This window comes from Solanum pennellii, chromosome 12 (genome assembly GCF_001406875.1).
Source record: "Solanum pennellii chromosome 12, SPENNV200".
NCBI classification, from domain to species: Eukaryota; Viridiplantae; Streptophyta; class Magnoliopsida; order Solanales; family Solanaceae; genus Solanum; species Solanum pennellii.
In genome coordinates, this window is record NC_028648.1 from 60,167,439 (window position 1) to 60,191,417 (window position 23,979).

General features: G+C 32.9%; 1 pseudogene; it reads left to right on the forward strand.

Annotated features, from left to right (window-relative positions):
* The first annotated feature begins 1,553 nt into the window (after positions 1 to 1,553).
* Positions 1,554 to 23,979, forward strand: part of LOC107006780 — a 49,920-nt pseudogene continuing 27,494 nt past the window's right edge.

Consider the following 23,979-nt stretch of genomic DNA (forward strand, 5'->3'; position numbering starts at 1 on the left):
ATACTGACTCACATATATTAATAAGTAGCTTAGATACAATAAAAAAAAATAAGGGATTTTAGAGGTTTATAGAAATAGAAGGGGATATTGAAAATAAGGAAAACAAAGGTGTGTATTTAAGTATTTTTTCCAATTAAGAATATATTTTCACGAAAGAGGTGTTCAAGCCAAAGGAAAGAAGATTGGGCCACCCGAAACCCAATAAAAGAGTCTAAATAGCTGAACACTTTAAGTCAAAAGTTCCTATTTTAAAATTTTCTTAGTTTAAGAAGTTTCCTAGTTAAAGTTTATCAGCTTTCTTAGTTTAAAGTTTCCTAGTTTAAAAGTTTTCATAAAATTAGGATTTAAATCGAGGAAAGGCTCAAAATAATCCCTCATCTTTAGGTTAAGACTCAAAGTGATCCTTGAGTTTTCACATGGAGCACTAATAGTCTCTCATGTTTGTAATATTGGTGCACTTTTGGTACTATCCTAAAATTGCCTATTTTTTAACATTAATTTTGTCCTAGATTTTATATAAGGAATGTCCAATCGTCTTTTAATATATATAATAGAAATAATATGTCTATCTGAGAGAAGGTGATAAGAAAAACACCTTGTTCTGTTCACTAGAAATATTACTGCAACTAAACTAAGAACATCTTAACGTATGACTTTGCAGGAAAAGAAAAAATTATACTATTGCACGTGAAATTATCGTGATGAACCCTCGACTTTACCTGCAATACGATTTCTACTAAACAAAACAAAGTGTTTTCTTCTCACATTCTTTGATATAGAGTTGTTATTTCTACTAAATATATAAAATGACGACTGAACATCCCATACATAGGTTATGGATAAATCAATGCAAAAAAATAGGTAAAATTTTGAAGGAGGACCAAAAGTGCACCAATATTGCAAACATGAGGGACTATTAGTGCTATATGTGAAAACTCAAGGATCACTTTGAGCCTTAACCCAAAGAAGAGAGACTATTTTGATCCTTTTCTCATTTAAATCCTATACAATTTGGGATAGGGGTTGATTTTTATTATTTTAAGACAAACATGATTAATATTATTTGAGAGATTTCTCTTCTTTACACCTTTGTGTGTGGTGACTATGGATTTATCTTACAACCTTATAAGAATGATTCTTTAGAGGTAAGATTAATTCTTAATTTGATATAGTTGGTTTCTATTTGTAAATTAAAGAAGGTGATTAGTCTTATATATATATATATATATATACTAATTGTTGTTTTTAATTTCTTCGAAATAGGGGTCTAGATAACTTTTGGTCTAAGTTATCGAATTGACTCTATTAGTATCATAATTAGTCTTAATCCGCTAATTTTGAATACTAATTTCAATTAGATTTCTTAGCTCTTTATTTTGGAATTGAGGATTTTAGTCTTGAATTTCACCTATCTTTCGATTTCTGTCTTTAATCTTTATAATTTCGCTTCCGCGTTATTTTCTTGTTTATTCTGGTAACCTGATTCTTATCATCATTGCTAATAAGAGGTGGCTCACAAAATATGTCATAGTTGAACATCGAGAAATTAGAACATGCCGCGTGCTAAACTACAAGATCCCAAGAGCTTGTCATTGAGCCAGTTCTATGTCTCATTTTTTAAGATATCCATCTGTTCTTAGCCATATAAAAGGGATTGATTAATTAATGTAGCAGTCGGATAGTTGACAATGAAGTCTCGTGATAAGGTTGAAGAGTTTGATGTATAGATAGTTCTCAAGATACAGAGTCCACCACTCAGACCTTACAAGGTTTCATATATTCCAAAGGTGCCCTCATTGCCTAATAGGCTGGTTGACACCTTGATTTTGATGTGATGGGCTAGTATGCTAGTATCTAATCAGTCTACTAGTTTGCTGATATTTTTCAGGATTCTCACATATAACATTCACTTTTGGATATGAGGCAGGGATCAATAAGAGCACAATGGATGGAAATCTAGTTCCTCTATGTGTTGTTCTTAAATTTGTGCAAGAGGGTATTAAGTATCTATAAACAGAATATTATAAATTGGAGCAATGTAACGCAAATATTTTGATATTCTAATTTTTTCTATATCAAGTTTAGATCTTTTTATAACTTTGAACAAACCAATAACTAAGGAATGCAGTATGATACATATATGGATGAAGACTTCAAGTTTCTACAACCCTTGGATCACATAGCACACAAAATATATATGAGCTTCACAATATAATAAAAAGGAAAAGGAAAAGCCTTAGAAAGATAAACTAGGTGGAAATATTGTTGTTCATCTTGTATTCCTAAGATACTTGGAACAAAATTTTGAAGTACATGGTAAGACACATCAAAGTTTAAGAACATTTTCATAACTAGAAAATTAAAACTAGCAGAGAAAATAGAATCCGAAACATATTAGAAAAAAATATACGATATATTTTTCTTAAAGAAGAATTGTTGTCAATCTGTGTTTAAAGAATCTTGTTGATTCCAACAAACTGTGTAGAAATACGAAGTTACTAAAGTTTAATGAACCAATGAAGAGCAGAAGAACAAAAATTAATTCACAAATCTAAAATTTGTAACACATACTAGAATCTGGAAAAATAGAAAGAAGATCAATCCCACTAAATGCACAGTGTCCCCTTAAGAAAATTATTCCCCTCTAGTATCCGAGGTATGATTTAGAATGTCCTTCCAATATAGAATAATCTCAATCATCAGTGTAGTAATATCCAAAATGCCGGTGTCAGCGAGCCACTCAACGGTAATAAGGTACACTTAAAATACCAGATTTAGTAGTAGTAGAAGAGTCTAGAAAATCTATTTTTAAAATGAGAGGAAATCCCTCAATTTAAAGAAAACAAAGGGTAGTACGAAAAGGTTCTTATTCTGCCTTACCGGAAAGGTCACAAACCTTTGGAAAAGTCAAAAACTTTCAGAATGTTGTCACCTTTCATAAAAGTCACAACTTTTCATAAAAGTCGCAACTTTTCATTAAAGTCGCAACCTTTCATAAAAGTCACAACTCTTCATAAAAGTACATCTCTTTATTTTCCATTCATACATTTTAAAACCCAACAATCCCCCACATGAATGGGGAATGACTCCAAGACAAAAAACGAAAAAGTATGTGTACTTTACAAGGAAGAATTAATTGCATCTGGATAAGTAGGTTTCCCCTTGGACTTTCCGTGGTGAACATACGTCGGATATACTCGGTCAATTGGTAGATGTGATATCTTTGAACCGTCGAGATTTGGTGTAAACCTAGACAACCATGTGTCACACAATTAACCCTTTACTTTTTATGGTTCTTATATTTGTGTTTGTTTCAGCCATGAACACCTCATGGTTTCATGAGTATATAAAGAATAGACTTTTTAAAATAATTTTCTTTGAAGCGGCTTACACTTCACATTCACATAGGTGATTTCTAACCGTGTTATCGTGTAGATATATTATTTGGCCAAATCTGTCAAACTTAGAAAATCATTACAAATATTAAACTTTATTAACTCATTAGCAAGCCTTAATGTTGAATCCTTGTTCCTGAGAATTGTTTTCATTATGAGAATAGATTGAGTTTGTTGACACTGCTGAACTGTCAGTCACAACTTTATTTGAGATCTTATTCAAAGAGAAAGATCTCATTTCTCCTTGAATCTAGATTTTGGGATCTCCAGTCTGCTAGATAGAGTTACCGTCATGATGACTTGTCCTAAACCATTAACTCATTTCCTTAGATGGTCTTTAAACATTCTCTCTAGTTAGGCCTTTTGGTAAGTGATCTGACACATTATCCTTTGACTTTACATAGTCAATTCTGATAATTCCTCTAGAGAGTAGTTTTCTAACGGTATTATGTTTATGTCCTATATGACGATAATTTTCGTTATACATCATGCTCCATGACTTACCTATTGCATTTGACTATGGAAGTGTGTGCATACTAATGCCAATGGTTTAAGACAAAAAAGAATATCTATCAAGAAATTCCGGAGTCTTTAAACTTATTCACCGACATTATCTAGAGCACCTAGCTTAAAGATTATTATAGAGCTAGCGATACATGCCTCTTTTGAAATATTTCCAAGAGACTGCTCTTGTACCAAGAGTTAATACATATCTACTCGTGGATTTTACTTTATTTGTCTGGTGATCTAATTTGCATCACTATATCCTTTAAGTACTGCTGAATATTGCTATAATGCAAAACATAGTTTTAAATATTTCTTAAATACTCCAAAACTCTTTTCATTGTCATCTTTGAGTTCAATTGGGAATACTGGTGAACCGACTCAGTCATTAATAACAAATTATATATCTGATCACGCACACTTCATGATATACATCATATTTTCCAATACTCTAGACAATTCAATTATGAGTCATTTTCACTCTTTTGAAATGCAAAACTCACAATCATTGGAACTTGACCATATTGAAATTCAAATATTTGAACTAGAAAAATACTTTTTCATTGCAATGAGACCATGAAAATGCTAAACATTATGGAGTTCTAAGGATTCTTATACCTAAGATCGCATCAATAACTCTAAAATTTTTCATTCCAAACTTGTTTTCTAGCATATGTTTAGTAGCATTTATGTCATTAGTGTCTCTATTGATGATCAACATATCACTAATATTCAAACAAACAATGACCTTGTGATTTTAATCTGAACACATTTATCACTTTCATCATTCGTAAATACATTTGTCAAAATGGTTTGGTCAAATTCCTTATATCATTGTTTGGGTGCTTGTTTTAGTCCATATTATGACTTAACAAGTTCGCAAACTTTCTTTTATTTACCAGGAACCACAAAACCCTCGGGTTGTTTCATCTAAATTTCTTCCTCAAATTCTACATTTAATAAAGTTGTTTCACACTTATTTGATGAATTTGGAGGTCATATATCACAACTAATAATATTAGTATCTTAATGGATGTAACTCTAGTTACCAAAGAGTATATATATCGACAAAATCAGAACCTTGTTTTTGTCTAAAGTCTTTGACACAAAGTCTTGCTTTATATTTGTCAACAGTTCAATCAATTGTTATTTTCCTTCTAAAGATTCACTTTGAACCCAATGACTTTTTCTAGAATAAGATTAATTAACTTCCAATATGGTTGCTCAAGATTGCATCGATCTCACTATTCACACTATCTTTCCGAAGGATGAAAAAATGTTACAAAATCATATTTGAAGGAAATAAATGTCCTTTGACATTTAATACACCTCCGAATCTCTTTATTAAGTACATTATTCTTTTTCCTTTCCAAGGTCTTTTAGACCCTTGACTAGACTACTCAAATCTAACTTTACAGTCCACAGTCGTAGTTCATATTTTAATATTTTTAGAAATAGAGAACTTGGACTTTGGCTAGACACCCTCACACTTTGAAATATTTCAATTTGAATTTCCTTCCGTTCTACTTTCCATATGAAATAGATTGTGTCCTGAACAAACAAAATTTCTTTATTTTTGAAAAGACAGAACTTTTGGTTGTTCCCTTATGCAGTAATGATAGTTTCTTCACATAAGTTTTGTGGTAAACCAGAACTTATAAATAGTGCATCCATCATTTCTTTCAGCGGTCGATTTTTCATTAGATTGAGATGAATAGGGTAGCAGTTTGATGGATAATTTCACTTTCTAAACATATTTCTGTATAAGAAGATGTATACTCTCCATTATTATCACTTCTTATCTTTTTTTCAACTGAATTTTCAACTTTGATATTACATTGTCAAGACATTTCTATTCCTTCATGCTTACAATTCAGCAAATAGACACAGTCATTTCTAATGCAATTGTCAATAAAAGTAACAATATACTTTTTCCAACCATGAGATGGTGTCGACTTCATATCACGAATATCAGTGTAAATCAATTCTAAGGGATTAAAATTCCTTTCAACAGATTTATAAGAATGCTTAGCATACTTAGATTTCACATTGACTTGACATTTTTATTTATTGCACTCAAAGTTAGACAAAAGTTCTAAGTTGATCAGTTTTCCTTACAAGGTTTTGTAATTTATATTCCCCAAGAACTCATGTCACAAACTTTGACTCAAGCAAATAAGAACGAATAAAAATATTGAGTTTGAAAAGCTCTCCGCGAGGTAGCTTTTTTCTCACTAATATTTTGTTCCTACTTCTTACAATTTTGTGTGATACAAACATTTTTTAGAGTCAACACCTTGTCAAATGTCCTTTTCATAAGGATCTTTCCATAACTTTCAATATTATTGTTATAAAATTACCCATGAATAAAGTTTCATCGGGTCCAATGAAGGTGATATAGTCCAAATGCTTCTTTTACAAAATATGACAAATGACTATTCACCAATATTCATGTATATACAAATAATTATATATAAAAGACATATCATTACATGAAAAAATCACCACATTTTAAGTGACACTTTTTCATAAAAGAATTCAACCATTTTGAACAAGTATACATATAATTTGGTAGTTTCATACTAGTAACATCATATTATAGTAATAGAAAAACTCAACAACCACAATACCAAATATACTCCAAGAATTTTGTGGGTCTAACATAATAAAAAAATATCATTGAATTTTATATTTTTGGCTCCAAAATTAAATTAGACACTAAGGCTAGTTTTATTTTTATCAGAAGCAAAGAACCACCACATTTTAAATGTGATCTCAAAAATGTTTTTTGAAGTATTTGAAAGTAGTTTTTCCACATATTTTCCCAAACTATCAAAATGTCATTCGTAGTATGAAACCTCTTTTGAAAATATTATTCTACGAAAGAATTATAGAGTATCATTTCTCTTTGACAATCTTTAAATAGTGTCAAAATTCATTCCATAGAGGCACAAACATACCAATTCTAAGTCACTCGTCTTTTTCTTCTATCACAAATAGACATACCACTTAGGGATTGTTTGGTTACTGGTTAGAGTTATGCAGGTATTAGCTATGCAGAGTTTAGTTATGTAGGTATTAGTTATGCAGGTATTAGTTATGCAGGGTTTAGTTATGCAAGTATTGGCTATGCAGGGTTTGGAGATTACAATACATGAATTATTAACTATTGAATATTAAATTTGTTGCAAATTATTATTATATATTATTTACAAAATAATAATGCGTACTAATAAAATGTGAAATATAGTGAATAATATATAATGCTAATATTTTATTAGCATATGTACCTTAAAAAATATACAATCAATTTCTAATATTAAAAAAATATTTATATTTGCATAAATCAATCAAAACGGTAAGTATATAAAGCAATTAAAATAATCTATATATAATAAGAAATAAAAACAACACATGTTGATAGGAAATAATAAAGTTTCCAATTAAAAAAATTAAAAGAAATAAAAATGGTCTAAATATAAAAAAGAAATAAAAACAACAAACTTATATATAGGAAAACAATAAAGTTTCCAATTAAAAATAATAAAATAAATTAATAGGGTAAATAGTAATTTATTACTTTAATACATGTATAACTAATAGCCACATAACTTATTCCACCTTCTACCCTGCATAACTTTATACATAGATTCCCTCATAAGTTATGTTGGTATTAGTTATGTAGGATTACAAAAATGTAACCAAACATGGTATAAGTTATGTTGATTCTACCTAAACAAAGATTTCTACCAAGCATAGCATAATTTAATACATTGTTTTATTAATGAATAAAAAGTAAGTTATACCGTAACCAAACGGCCCCTTAGTATTTAGAATACTAATAATAAAGACATACTTTTGTACATTTTTTTCTATTTAACAATGAAGATTATAGAAAATAAAAAGTACAACATTGACTTATTATGTGAAGCTTTCATATTCTTCAAAGCAATTGCAGAATCCAATTTGTTCAGTTAGAAAACTACAAAAAGTTTTTACTCTACAACAATCAGACACAATCAAATTTACAGGAACTACAAAACTACAAAAGTTTTTTTTTACTCTAAATAGAATAAAATATATTTATAGATTATCACATAGAAATATTTTTTCTTTTCAAATAGTCTTCCAACTATAAAATTTTGACATACTATTTTATCAAACAAAAATATACATGTCTCATTCTGCATACTAGTGAATTTTAAAGGCAACAATTTGCCAAGGAAAATTCATTCGAAAACCATACGATTAGTAGAACTTTTTCCAAAGACATACATGATAAATATCAAAATTGTTAACCTTTAGTCACTATTTTCCTCCTTAGATGAATAAGAAGAAGGTTACCTGGTGTAATCTTTACCTAGAATACCACCAACTCTTCTAGTACATTCTCACTTTGACCTTGTTAAACAAAACATTGAATTCTAGAGAAGTAATGCATTTATCTTCTACATTCATGATCTATTTCTCTTAATCAATAAAATACAAGAAATATCAATCGTATAATAATTTTCCTGAGATTGTTGTTCATCTTGTATTCCTATGATACTTACACTACTAAAAAAATAGTGTTTAGCGACGGATATTAGTGACAATGTATATTCCGTCACTAAGTAGTAACGGATCAGCAACGAAATAGCCATTTTGTTGCAAAAATTACTAATAATTTTTTGAGTTACAATATAGCGACGGATTGGGGATGGAATATTCTTTTGGGTCGCTATAAAATAGAGCGAAACTTTGACACCCTTATTTTCGCTACGGATTTTTGAACAAAATGGGTGTGAAAAAATTTACTAATTTGTTGCGACGAAATTTGTGACGGAATATCATTGCTAGCTTAATAAATATATTTTTATGAATTTTAAATCATACCGTGATGGAATTTTCTGTCGCTAAAATTTATTCTAAATAAATAATCATTTTAGTAGCAATGGATGTCATAATCCGTCATTAAGTTTGTTACAAATATTTTTTAACTTAGTTGGAACTTTATTAACTCAGCTCAAAACAAAAAGGGAAGAACAGAACATTTCCCCTAAAGTAATAGGGTTTTCTTCCTCAGGTGAACTCCCGTTTCTTCCTCAAGTGAACTTCTATATCAGATCCCGTCTTCTTCATCCTCAGTCTAGAGATGTTCTCGCGCTTCTACTGCCTCAGGTGAAAGGTAATTTCTCTTTGTTCATCTATGTCCATCTCCTCTATGTAAGACATGGTGGTGCCGTGATTCTCTTGCCGAGATTTATGGTTGTTGGGATGCATAACCCTTGAGAAACCCTTGAAAGGGGTGGAAGTGGTATTTGTAAGAGAAAATCAAATTTTTCGTTTTAATAGAAATTCTTACCATTGGAGGAGATGGAGTTTTGTTTAGTCATACTTTTTACAAAATATACTTATGTTCATCTCCTCGATATAGATAAATATTTCATTTTTTGGGGTGCTTTGTTAGATTTGGATTAATATGATGCTTATGGTATGGTTGTTATTTGTACAAGGTTTAATTTTTAGGGATATTGCTTTATAATCCAGGTGAAAATTGAGGATTTTGTGCTGATTTTGTGTTTCTTGGATGAAAACTTGTTGTATCTTTGTTGATGGTGATGTTTTGATAGTATCTGTATCATCTGAGTAAATTGTATATGTGTTGTGCTGAGTTGTGGTTTGATGTGTTCTTATTTTGGCTCTTTTGGTTCATGAATCAATCGATAATGTCTCAACCCCAATTTTAAAATTAGTGGGTGTAAACTATGTGAAATGTTGGTAGTCGTTACAGGATTTGTCGTAGTTTAACTATAGTAACACTATTTCCAACATGATAATCAACCCACTGTAATCCTCTGCCTTTATGCAATGCTTATATAGACAAAGTTGTTTTTCTGTTCATCGTATTAATTAGACAATGTAGAAGGTGTTGAAAATACTGATTTAGGTGATTTGGGGTTAAATTGTGGTTATGATTGAATTTTTCTATGTCTCAGCTTTTCGTCTCCGAAGAAAGACATTGTCATCAGTGTACAAGAAACTAAAAGAAACACATTGACATCCAGTAAGTGTTCTATTTCCCCTTTTTCTTCTTCTTTCCATCATCGTCCTTCTTACTGTTCCCATTTTAAGATCTCATGAAAATAATTTCTGTTGAAATTACAAAAGAAAAATGTTGCCCCAACCATCTCATATAAGAAATTAATTTCATTTTGAAAGAACAAGTTTTTTAATGTTATTTATTATGAGAAATAGCCATAGTTTTATAATACTAGTCGTGTACTATCATTTAGCAATTAATTTTATTCTGTGCGATACTACTAGTTAGAGTCATTGTTGGGGAAAGTAGATGCTACTGCAAAGACTTGGTGAAATTCTCTCATTAGGAATGAATATTTTTAATATTTTTGGTGAGGCTTAAATTTCTTGTTAAGTTATTATGCATTTTGTTGGAGGTTTTGTTTGGAAGTGTATGAAGGTAATGATTTTAAAGAAAACTTCATGATTTAATAATCTAGTTCTCAGTTATTGTATAAGAATATTATAACTTGTACACTTTTAAAAAGTTGGTTGAAATGAGGTATATCGTTTTTTTTAGTTAATTCATTCTATTTGGATAATTGAGGTATTAAAAGGAGGCGAGACTCTTTAAATCGATGTGGTCTGTCATACCAGCTTACAATTAAGGTTTACTTCTTGTTCTTATTTTTATACTAAGCCTTTTTTAGTATGGTTTGATAATTTTTCATCAAATTGTGGATGAGTGTAAGATAAGAGAACTTCTAATTTAGAGAGCCCACAATTTATCGTAAAAAGAAAATTATCCGGAATTAGAATGAAATGTATCTAATTGGAGTGGACTGATCAATTGGTTTTGAAGGGCTCCTGATTCACCACTCACTTCATAAGTGTTTATGAAACTCAATACAACAACTCATTTATATATTAAGCGTTTAATTGTACTTGTTTGTTTCATGTTCTTGATAATAACCAAGACAAGTTGATGTTATTGTTAATTGTTCTTGTTAATAACCAAGACAATCTGATGTTAAAATATTGTGATGCTTTGGATGCTTAGGAAATCTCCACATTCACTTTATGTTATAAATATGAGGTAACTGAAAGTTCCATTTGAATGAGAGGTGTTTTGTGATGCTTTGGATGCCTAGAAAATCTCCACATTCACCTTGTCCTCTCTTTGAGCTACTATCTTTTAATTATCATTGATGGACTATACAAAGAGAGTTTATGTTCTCTTCCTTGCTACAGGGAAAACTGAAACAAATGTTATGCTTTGTGTTCATTTTACATTATTGTTATACGTACCAATTTTGATGAAAGAATGTAAGCATCAGGTTTAGGTGCCTTATTAGAAACACATAATTTGATGGTATTCAACTTTTCAGAATCTTAAAAGGCTTCTCCAATTTTCTAATATTCTTTTTGTGATTGCATTCAAATATTCAGAATCTGATATAGATTTCTGAAGCTCATTCGTTCTGTAAATCTTCTAACCAAACTCAATGATAATTATTTCACTTTTTTGTATGCAGGCAAAAGTTTTTTAACTTGTTCTACAACTTTTTTTAGTGGTATTTTTAATATTTCGTCACACTTCAGTGAGGTAGCTTAATTTGATTTATACTAGTGATAAATGTTTGACTCTAGAAACTGTTGTTGCAATAGTTTTTCATCTACTTTAACTAGTATATTTTCTATCCATGTTCTATTTGTTACATTTTTGTTTCTTTGGTGCCTTCCATATGTAGTGAATAATTGCTGCAAGTATTGTCAACAACGAATATTGCTCTCATCACACTGTAAAAAAACATTGGACTTGCTTCTTTTTATTTTTGTGATAGTCATTTTCTAGTCTCCTTTCATTTTCATACAACATGATATTATGTGAGTTTGCCAATATTTTTCATGTTATGTAGGTCTGTCAGTATTTTGTTTTGACATTAGATAGAAACTCCCATGCCTGTTGTGTTTGTAGTTCCACATCACTGAAAGTTTCTTTGTTTAGACATGATAATACATTTTTTAGGAAGCCAACTACACCATACACTGTTAATATTTTTTTTAATAGGTGTGGCTCGAGGCAGAGGTCGTGGAAAGCCTTTTGGTAGGAGTAGCCCTTCTATTCATCTAAGCATGTCAACTATTTCGATGCCCACTATAGTTTCTCCTCAACAAGGTGTTACCCCAGCAATTGAAGTATCAGCTCAAAGTACCACCCAACTATCTCCGAGACACATCTAGCTGCACCAAATCAAAGTAATCCCATATTTCAAGGTCTGTCTACTCAGAGCATCCCAAGAGATTGTAGTAATCCAATTGTTGAAGAGGATCTATCTACTCAAAGCAACTCAAGAAGTCATACAAACACAATTATTGATGCTGATTCTAGTAGTAGCCACTCACGAATGCTTATTTACTCTCTTTCTTTTATCCTATAACTTGCTTATACTTAAGTTTAGTTAATAATGGTAGTCTTAGAATCCACAAGTTCCAGTAAACAAATTATAATTTAAGATTCCGTGTTAAGCAATGCTAATTGATGGATCAGAAAAATCAGTTGCCTACTATAATCTGAGTATTCTTTTTTTTTAAGAACTCACATATATAATGTCTCGTTTATAATAACACTTCAAATAATGTCTTCAAATTTACGCAGGTTGGAACCTTCTATCTTATGCTCTAGTTGCATAACCAAGTCTTTCAGAAATAATGTTGATTCCAATGGAATCAAATGAGAATCCAACCTTCTATAGTATGCTCTAGTTTCACAACCAAGTCTTTCAGAAATGATGTTGATCCCAATGGAATTAATTGAGAAAGTGTTTCAAACGATGTAAAAGATGGTTATTTTGGAGAATTCAAATAAATAAGTTTGAAAAGTGTATTTGTACTAATAGATAGGATATTGATATATTACTTTCAAATTTATTTCAGAAAATATTCTATTGGGATGTTTCTACTAGGGAAAGTGAAGTGAAGAGACACTGGTTGGTTAAGACGACTACAAAATACAGAAATTTTATTTCTATAATAAAAAAAGGGGGAGGTGTTAGTCCAGGTTATGTACCTGAGCATGTCTTGAAAAAATGGACACAACTTTGGAAAGTGATGAGTATATTAAAAAGTCAAAAACAAATGCAAAAAAAAAGGTGTGGCGGCTGGAATTTGTTGCTGCGACTCACACAGGTGGCTCCATCTCAATTCGAGGACATCACAAGAAACTTGTAAGTATATATTTCACAAATTATATATGTAAGATCTTTAGGTTATATGATATCTGTACAATATTTTTGTATCTAAAAAGTGTTTTTCTTTTGTAAAAGCTATTGAAAAGGGATGAGATCCAACATCGAGCTAGTTACATCTGCATGTCTATATGCATGTTGATGATGGCAAATCTTTTGTTGGCGAACGCTCTCGAATTGTCCATGTAAGTCCAAAACTTTGAAACATATCTGAAGATATACATGTCATTTGTTATTAGAAGGGAAATTTGGCTTAAAATGTTGTTGAAAGTAGTATACAAAGATATTGTTGATTTATGATCTTTGGATTTATGTCCTTTTTTTCCTTATTCTTAGGTTGTTGTTCTTTTTTCTATTTCAAAGGTGCCTGCTTCGTTTTTGTTTCTTTTCTCAGCTTCATGCTCCTTTCTCCTTTGGTATTCCTCATCTATTTTCTTGATTGTGCATACATCTACAAGGGGTCCTTGATGCTTGCAATACATACAATAGTCCGATTCATTGCAGGATCATTGACCAATAGTCATTCTTTAGGTGAGGTTTTGAGTACTTCCATTCTTTGTGAAGTCGATAAACTGAATTTAAATTATTTTCTTGGATCAACAGAGAGCAAAAAAATAAATAAATGTAACTTCGAGGGAAAAGGTATAGAACAGTTTGACATTGCATGAGTAACCTTCTCCACAAGTTGTTGATTATTGTCATGACCAATTTGTTGTTTGCCTTTGTTTTTTTATCATTGGTTTCATCACCCTTATTTCTTACCTGATCATCTTCCCTGTATGTTATTATATGAGAAGTCATCTTCCTGTTGGATTTCACAATGTCATCAATGAATATGACTGATAAAGTTTATGTGTTTGTTCTATACCATAGTTGTACAGTGTAATTTCACCCAAAGTCTTGTGTATTTCATGTTCTGTTGTAACCTTGTAAATCAATAGTAATTGTTCTCTATTCAAAGTTGATCCCAATTCCATGGGGGTTAATTGTTTTGCTGCATATTTAATTAAGCTAAAAGGTTATGTATGTTTTTGTTTTTTTCTTCCATTATAATTTTGTTCCTTATCTTTAATATTCTCTTTTTTCGCAATTTATCATAGGAAAAATATGAAGAAATATTACGGGAAAAACAACATCCCAATCTGATATTTATCCATGTGAAGCATACTATAAAGCTGTCGGGGAAGAAAAAAAGAAAAGAATATACAGACTTGGATCTGAAGCAAAAACTTACTACGGGTGGAATCTTCGTACCTCATCATCTGTAGCACCTTCAGTTTCTCAAACAACAACGACAAGAAATATGTATGTGTTTGTAAAGGAAATGATTATTGCCCTTATTAATAATTTTCTTCAAGTTATTATGGATCGGGTACAACAAGTGGTTACTCCTATTGACAATCCATCACTTGTGACACCTATGGTGCCTCCTACTACTACTAATGAGGATGTGGTTCATCCCATAGTTTCAAGTGATGAAGGTATTCCTTAATTAGTCTCTTGTAGTTGTAATTTTTGATGTTGTCTCTCTTTTTGAAAAGTACAAATTATGCATAGCTGATGAATTGTGTTCTCTTAAGAACAATTGATAAATTGCTTTTGATATTTTGCACCATAAGTATGTGATTTGTTTCTATCTACAGATTTTGAACCTTCTAAATATTATTTATATGAAATATTTATTATTTAGAGGTATTTAGTAATATTTTAGCGACAAATTTATTGAAAATTTTGGTGGTGTCTATAAAAATATTGGCGACGCATTAGCAATGAAACATTTTAGTGACAAATATGCTGACTCAAATAGCAGAATATTTTGTGACATATTAGTGACAACATTCCATCGCAAATTTATTAGAAATAACGAAATTAATGATGAAATTAGCAACGAATTTTTTTTACGGATTAGTGACAAAAATTAAGTCACAAATTTATTTGAAATGGCGAAATTAATTATGAAATTAGCTAGGAATTATATAAGTATAACGGCAGATCAGTCTGTCACTAACAAGTAGCGATGGATATCATTAGTCTTTAATGCATCACTAAATTTGCGACGAAACTCATTTTTCGTTGCTAAACGATTACTAACAAGCGAAATAGAAACAACCAACAATCCTTCGCAAATCCGTCGCAAATTCAGTTTAGCAACGGATTTCATCAGTCGCTAAATACTGTTTTTTTGTAGTGTTAGAACAAAACTTTGAAGTACTTGGTAAGACAACAAAGTTTAATAACATTTTCACAACTAGAAAATTAAAACTAGTAGAGAAACTAAAATCAAAAACATATTAGAAAAAAATATACGATATATTTTTCTTAAAGAAGAATTGTTGTCAATCTGTGTTTAAAGGTTCTTACTGATTCCAACAAACTTTGCAGAAATACGAAGTTACCAGTGAAGAACAAAAGAATAGAAATTAATTTACAAATTTTAAATCTGTAACACATACCAGAATCTGAAAAATAGGAAGAAGATCAAGCCTACAGAATGCAAAGTGTCCCCTTAGAAAAATTATTCCCCTATTGTATCCGAGGTTTCATTTGTAATATGTCCTCCCTAAATAGAATGATCTAATCACCAGTGTATTGATACCCAAAATGTTGGTGTCAGCGAGTCACTCAACGGTAGTAAAGTACACTAAGAATACTAGATTTATTAGTACTAGAAGCAGTCCAGAAATTTTATTTTTAAAATGAGTGGAAATCCCTTAATTTATTTGAAACAAAGGTAGTGCGAAAATGTTCTTATTATGTCTTACCAAAATGGTCACAAATCTTTGGAAAAGTCATAAACTTTCTTAAAGGTCGTCCCCATTCATAAAAGTCACAACTTTTCATAAAATTCGCAACTTTTCATAATGTCATAATTTTTCATAAAAGTCGCAACCTTTCATAAAAGTCACAACTTTTCATTTTCGATTCACACCTTTTAGAATCCAACAAATATAACGTGAGAATACCACAAACAAGAACCTAGAAGAAATAGGGAGAAGGAGAAACAACATAAGGAAAAGATTGAGAATAGGATAGAGAAAGGAGAGGAAAAAACAAGTGTAGCAACCGATTCCCATCATTACAGAAAAAGCCAATGGTACAATTTTACGGTAGTATATGGAAATTTCCCAATTACCTAGTCTAGATTTGGCACAAATCAGATTTAGTCAGGTCTAGGAAATTCAATAACATATGGGAGGTCTAACTGTGAATTCGATCATATGGGAAGATAGCTTAGACATTAAGGGAAGCGTACGACTTTACAAAACTGAATATGGGCAAGTAGAACTCTCGAAATTGATCTTAAATGTGAACGGATATTCTCTGAGTGTCATAGGATGCATGTGTGTTGTGAAATGGGAGTTTGGAACTCTTAAATTAGCTCTTTGTTTTAGTGTAAGCCGCCAAGGCATAATTATTCCACCAGGTGGGGCTACTATAGAGGGGTGAGGACCCTTGTGGCGATACAGACGCGACTTAAGTAGGAAATAAATCCCAAAAATTCTTTATTCGGCAAGTTTCTACTTTGAGAGCTAAGGAACGACCACAGGTGTCATCTTGAGAATTTTTTCACATTTCTTGAGGCTGAAGGTAAGGTTTTCACTCACTAAGTCTATTTTTCAATCCATAGAGCTTAGTTTCTTAGGTAATTATTGATGGGGAAGGTTTTGATATGGGTTTATGGTGGAAAAACCCCCAACATGGGTATGAGGATCAAGGATTTGGCCTAGGGTTGATGATTTCGATTGTAATATGGGTAATTAGGCTTCATTTATTCATCTTTGTGTTATATTGATTGTTTGTAGACCAAGAATAGAGTTTTTGGTCAAAAACATCCTTTAACTATATCTCAAACTTAAACTACATCCTTCAAGTATTATTTCTAGCAGAAAACATCCTTTAATTATACCCCAAACTTAAACTAAATCCTTAAAGTATCATTTTTAGCAAAAAACATCCTTTAAGTATTTGTAAGTGAACAACTTCATCCTTTTGTTAGATATTGTCAAAAAACTGAAGGATTTTACGAAAACATGAGCAGTTAACGTGACTACCAACAAAAGTTATTCTGCATAATTTCATTACTTGCTACAAAAAGTTCTTGTAAAATATAAAAAGTCTTAGAGATTGTTGCTTATGAAAACTAAAAATGACAGGAAGGTGTGAACGTACATGATTTGCCTTTTTCGTATTGAAAAGAAGTTGGAGATTAATTATTTCTATCTTTTTCTTAACCAATTAAATCAATAGATTTTTAGGTCAATCTAATATTGAAGTGCCCAAAATATTTATTATGTCTGGTATTTGAGTTTCATTCTGTTGGGTTATGGACCTTTTTCCCTTCCTATGTGGATAAATAAAAGTCCAATTTGGACCAACCCATTTTTGCCCATAGGCCCATTCTGATGAGGCAAATATAAGCCTATTTAGGTCTTATTTTCAGACATACAAAGAGTTTTTCAGCAGCCAAAAAGAGAGAAAGAGAACAGTTTTTCGCAGTCAAAAATTCAGCCCTAACAGCCAACTTCAAATTGCGATTCCCGCTTCGTTTCTTGTCCGATTGAGCTGATTTTTGGACAGCATATTATATTCATCTCAATCTTTGATTAGGAACTGAAAGAGTTGGATTTGGTAGCCTGCAGCTTCAGTTTTGCTGTCGTGAACAGTAGCTGCGAAATTGGTGATTTTGCTCCTTTAATTCTCTAGATTTGGTGCAATCTTATTTTGTTGTTGCTCGTTGTTTGGCACTTGTTTTGTGGCCAATTTTGGAGAACAATATTGTAACTCTTGGTGATTATAGTGGAGCTTTTGGTCCCGTGGTTTTTTACTCTTCACATCGAAGGGTTTTCCACGTAAATCTTGGTGTCTTGTGTGATTGGTTTATTATTGCCTTGTTATATTTGTTTGGTTGAATTACTTGCTGCCTTACTATCATATTGCTTGTGGTTGTTTGTCTTCTCTTGGTTCAAATCGAGAAGGGAAAGTATAGACTTGGGTATTCTTCCGCTGTTATCCTGTCAGGCATTCTTTGTTAGTGCCTTGTCTTTCCCAACAAAGTGGTATCAGAGCATTGGTTATTGTTGATTGTCGTTTTGAATGATGGAGGCAAATATGAGCAAAATGGTGTGTTTAAATGGTAGTAACTATCATATTTGGAAAGGCAAGATGAAAGATCTTCTATTTGTCAAGAAGATGCATTTACCTGTGTTTGCTTCTAATAAGCCTCAGTCTTTGAATGATGAAGAATGGGAATTTGAGCATCTGCAGGTTTGTGGCTATATTAGACAATGGGTTGAAGATAATGTTAGAAATCATATTGTGAATGAGACACATGCCAAAAGTTTGTGGGACAAGCTCGAGACACTTTATGCTTCGAAGACTGGCAACAACAAGTTGTTCCTATTGAAACAATTAATGAATATCAGGTATAAAGAGGGCACTCCTATTTCTGATCATATTAATGATTTTCAGGGTGTTCTTGACCAGCTGTCCGGAATGGGTGTAAAGTTTGATGATGAGATACAGGGACTTTGGCTTCTTAATACTCTGCCAGACTCTTGGGAAACTCTTCGAGTTTCTTTGACTAATTCTGCTCCCAGTGGTGTTGTAACCATGGAATATACTAAGAGTGGTGTCTTGAATGAAGAAATGAGAAGAAGATCTCAAGCCTCATCTTCTTCAGCTTCACACTCCGATGTTTTGGTTACTGAAGATAGGGGGAGAAACAAGTCCAGAGGTCAGAATGATAGAGGTAAAAGTAGAAGCAAGTCAAAGTCTAAATACAAGAATATTACATGTGACTATTGCCACAAGAATGGGCATATCATGAAATATTGTTACAAGCACAAGAGAGATATGAGACAACAAAAGAGAGAAGGCGATAATGAAAATCGTGTTGCTGTTGTTGCTAATGATGATCTTCTTGTTTCTTGTGATGCAAATGCCATTAATCTTGTTCGTGATGAGTCTAGCTGGTTTGTGGATTCTGGTGCTACTTCTCATGTCACGCCAAAGAAGGAATTATTTTCTTCTTATACTCCAGGTAATTTTGGAACGTTGAAAATGGGCAATAATCATGAAGTTGAAGTTATTGGCATTGGGACAGTTTGTTTGGAAAGTAACAATGGTTCCAAACTAGTTCTCAATAATGTCAAGCATGCTCCAGATGTTCGCTTGAATTTGATTTCTGTGGGATATCTTGATGATGAGGGTTATGTTAATACACTTGGTGTTGGCCAGTGGAAGCTTACTAGAGGTTTGATGGTTGTGGCCCGTGGTGACAAGTTGTCTAACTTGTATGTATTTCAGGGCTCCATGTCCAGAGACTCAGTAAATTTGGTGGAGAATGATACTTCATCAGAGTTATGGCATAGAAGGCTGAGTCATATGAGCGAGAAGGGGATTGATAGTTTGGCTAAGAAAAATTTGCTTTCTGGAGTGAAACAAGCAAAGTTGAAGAAATGTGTTCATTGCTTAGCCGGTAAACAGAAAAGAGTTTCTTTTCAGAGTCATCCGCCTTCAAGAAAGCTTGATTTGCTGGAGTTGGTACATTCTGATTTGTGTGGTCCTTTTAAGGTAAGATCTCATGGTGGTGCACTTTACTTTGTGACTTTTATTGATGATCATTCTCGCAAACTCTGGGTATTTCCTTTGAAGTCCAAGGATCAAGTACTTGATGTGTTCAAGAGTTTTCAGGCCTTGGTTGAAAGACAAACAGGGAAGACATTGAAATGCATCCGCTCAGATAATGGTGGTGAGTATATTGGTCCTTTTGATAGATATTGCAGAGAGCAGGGTATTAGGCATCAGAAAACTCCTACAAAGACTCCTCAGTTAAATGGTTTAGCAGAGAGGATGAACAGAACTCTAGTTGAGAGGGTTAGATGTATGCTTTCAGATGCTAAGCTGTCAGATTCCTTTTGGGCAGAAGCACTTAATACTGCTGCTTATGTTATCAATTTATCTCCTGCTGTTGCTTTAGATGGTGATGTCCCTGACAGAGTTTGGACTGGTAAGAATGTTTCTTATGATCATCTTAGAGTCTTTGGGTGTAAAGCCTTTGTACATGTTCCTAAGGATGAAAGGTCAAAGTTGGATGTTAAAACTAGGCAGTGTATCTTCATTGGTTATGGTCAAGATGAATTTGGCTATCGTTTCTATGATCCTGTTGAGAAGAAACTTGTTAGAAGCCGTGATGTTGTGTTCTTTGAAGACCAAACAATTGAAGATTTTGACAAAGCTGACAAGGCTGATTTTCAGAGTAGTGAGAGCTTAGTTGATGTTGATCCAGTTCCTTTGACTATTGCACCGGAAGAAAATCTTCATAATGATGAAAATCAAGTTGATAATGAAGATGGTGATCATGTTCAGAATGACCGGCATGATGTTGTTGATGCTCCAGTGCAAGATGATGTGGTTGTCCAACAACCAATTATAGATGCTCCAGAGAGTTCTCTCAGACGATCTAGTAGAGAGAGAATTCCTTCATCTCGTTATTCTCCCAATGAGTATGTACTCTTGACTGACGGGGGAGAACCTGAGAGTCTTGATGAGGCCATGGAAAGTGAAGAAAAAGAAAGGTGGTTTGATGCTATGGAAGATGAGATTAAATCCTTGCATGATAATCATACCTTTGATTTGGTTAAGTTACCTAAAGACAGAAAAGCTTTGAAAAACAGGTGGGTTTTTCGGGTGAAACATGAAGATGGTAATCCAGTTCCACGGTACAAAGCTAGATTAGTTGTCAAGGGATTTAATCAGAAAAGGGGAGTTGATTTTGATGAGATATTCTCTCCAGTTGTGAAGATGTCATCCATTCGTGTGGTTCTAGGCTTGGCTGCAAGTCTAGATTTAGAGGTTGAGCAAATGGATGTTAAAACTGCTTTCCTCCATGGTGACTTAGATGAAGAAATTTATATGGAGCAACCGGAAGGTTTTGAAGTCAAGGGTAAAGAGAATTATGTTTGCAAATTGAAGAAGAGCTTGTATGGTTTGAAACAAGCTCCCAGGCAGTGGTACAGGAAGTTTGGTTCTTTTATGAGTCAGCAGGGCTTCAAGAAGACTTCTTCAGACCATTGTGTTTTTGTGCAAAAGTTCTCTGATGGTGACTTTATTATTGTGTTGCTTTATGTTGATGACATGCTTGTTGTTGGTCATAATACTTGCAGGATTCAGAAGTTGAAGCAAGAGTTGAGTAAGTCTTTTGCTATGAAAGACTTAGGACCAGCAAGGCAGATTCTTGGCATGCAGATTGTCCGTGATAGAAAGGCCAAGAAATTGGTATTATCACAAGAGAAGTACATTCAGAAAGTACTTCGCAGATTCAGCATGGACAAAGCTAAGGTTGTCAGTACACCTTTAGCTATGCACTTCAAATTGAGCACGAAACAGTGTCCTTCTAGTGATGATGAGAAGGAAGATATGAAGAAAGTTCCTTATGCTTCAGCTGTTGGTAGTTTGATGTATGCGATGGTTTGTACAAGACCGGATATTGCTCACGCTGTTGGAGTTGTTAGCCGTTTTCTTTCTAATCCGGGAAGAGAACATTGGAATGCTGTGAAGTGGGTTATGAGATATCTCTGTGGCACTTCTAGTCTGAGTTTGTGTTTTGGTACAGGGAAGCCTATTCTTTGTGGTTATACTGATTCAGACATGGCTGGTGATGTTGATACTCGCAAGTCTACTTCAGGGTACTTGGTTACTTTTGCAGGGGGAGCTGTGTCTTGGCAATCTAGGTTGCAAAAATGTGTTGCTCTATCTACTACAGAAGCTGAGCTTATTGCTGTCGTTGAAGCTTGTAAAGAATTGCTTTGGATGAAGAGATTCTTGGGGGAACTTGGTTGTGCTCAAGAGAGGTATGTGCTTTATTGTGACAGTCAAAGTGCTATACATCTTGGCAAGAATTCTACGTTCCATGGTCGGTCTAAACACATTGATGTGAGATACCATTGGATTCGAGATGTGTTGGATTCTAAGTTGCTTGAGCTTGAAAAGATTCATACAAATGACAATGGTTCCGATATGATGACTAAAGCTTTGCCAAGAGGGAAGTTTGAAGATTGTTGCATGGTCGCCGGGATGGCGGTCTCCTCCACATAGTCGTGAGGGGGAGAATTGTTGGGTTATGGGCCTTTTTCCCTTCCTATGTGGATAAATAAAAGTCCAATTTGGACCAACCCATTTTTGCCCATAGGCCCATTCTTATGAGGCAAATATAAGCCTATTTAGGTCTTATTTTCATATACACAGAGAGTTTTTTCAGCAGCCAAAAAGAGAGAAAGAGAGCAGTTTTCGCAGTCAAAATTCAGCCCTAACAGCCAACTTCAAATTGCGATTCCCGCTTCGTTTCTTGTCCGATTGAGCTGATTTTTGGACAGCATATTATCTTCATCTCAATCTTTGATTAGAAACTGACAGAGTTGGATTTGGTGGCCTGCAGCTTCAGTTTTGCTGTCGTGAACAGTAGCTGCGAAATTGGTGATTTTGCTCCTTTAATTCTCTAGATTTGGTGCAATCTTATTTTGTTGTTGCTCGTTGTTTGGCACTTGTTTTGTGGCCAATTTTGGAGAACAATATTGTAACTCTTGGTGATTATAGTGGAGCTTTTGGTCCCGTGGTTTTTTACTCTTCACATCGAAGGGTTTTCCACGTAAATCTTGGTGTCTTGTGTGATTGGTTTATTATTGTCTTGTTATATTTGTTTGGTTGAATTACTTGCTGACGTACTATCATATTGCTTGTGGTTGTTTGTCTTCTCTTGGTTCAAATCGAGAAGGGAAAGTATAGACTTGGGTATTCTTCCGCTGTTATCCTGTCAGGCATTCTTTGTTAGTGCCTTGTCTTTCCCAACACATTCTACATTATTAGAAGCGGAAGTCTCCAACAAATATTTCTTCTAGCATATTCAATTAAGAAAAAACATATTTAAACTAATAATATTTATAATTAAAAGTACATGAAAAATGAATGAAAAAAACGGTCAAATTAAAAGTTTTGCATAATTGTTAACTCAATTACGAAAAAGTTCACGGTAATATTCTTGACATATCTAAGAATACTAATTAGGAAGGGACAACTTAATTTTTGTGGGATATATCGGGTATTTACAAGAAATTCAAGTAGAAGGATGAAACTTGTTCATTTAAAATATTTGAAGGATGTTTTATGGTAAGAATGATACTTTAAGAATGTAGTTTAAGCTTGGGATATAGTTAAAGGATGTTTTCGGCTACAAATGATACTTAAGGATTTAGTTTAAGTTTGGGATATAGTTTAAGGATGTTTTTGGCCAAAAACTCACCAAGAACAAGTGGAAAGTATCCGAAAAGGGCAGAATCAAGTTTCTTAGGGATTCAAGATTTGTGTGGGGTAGGTAATGGTTGTGATTTCATGTTTTGTGATATATATTTGTATTTTCTTCATTATATTTCATGTATGTATGTGAATATTGCATTATTGATCAAACTAATCGTAAATAAGTATGAACAAATAACCATATGACATGGATAACCTCTTAATTGTATAATAGTGAGAATGTACATTGTGATTGTGATTGTGGTATGTTGAATGTAATATTTCGACAGAGTAAATGAGATATGATGTCACGTACCAACACACTAAATGAGATATGATTTCATGTACCTACATAAATATTGGAACGGGTGTCATGATCGAACACACTAACTTGAAATAGGTGGCACAATCCAGTGCACTAACTGTTGGGCTATTGCCCATGTTCTAGCCAAAGGCCCATGGCCTAATCCTACTTGGAAAATGATTGGAATTATTCTCTTTATTTGGTTTCCAATTCTATTATGAAAAGGATTGAAATAGTA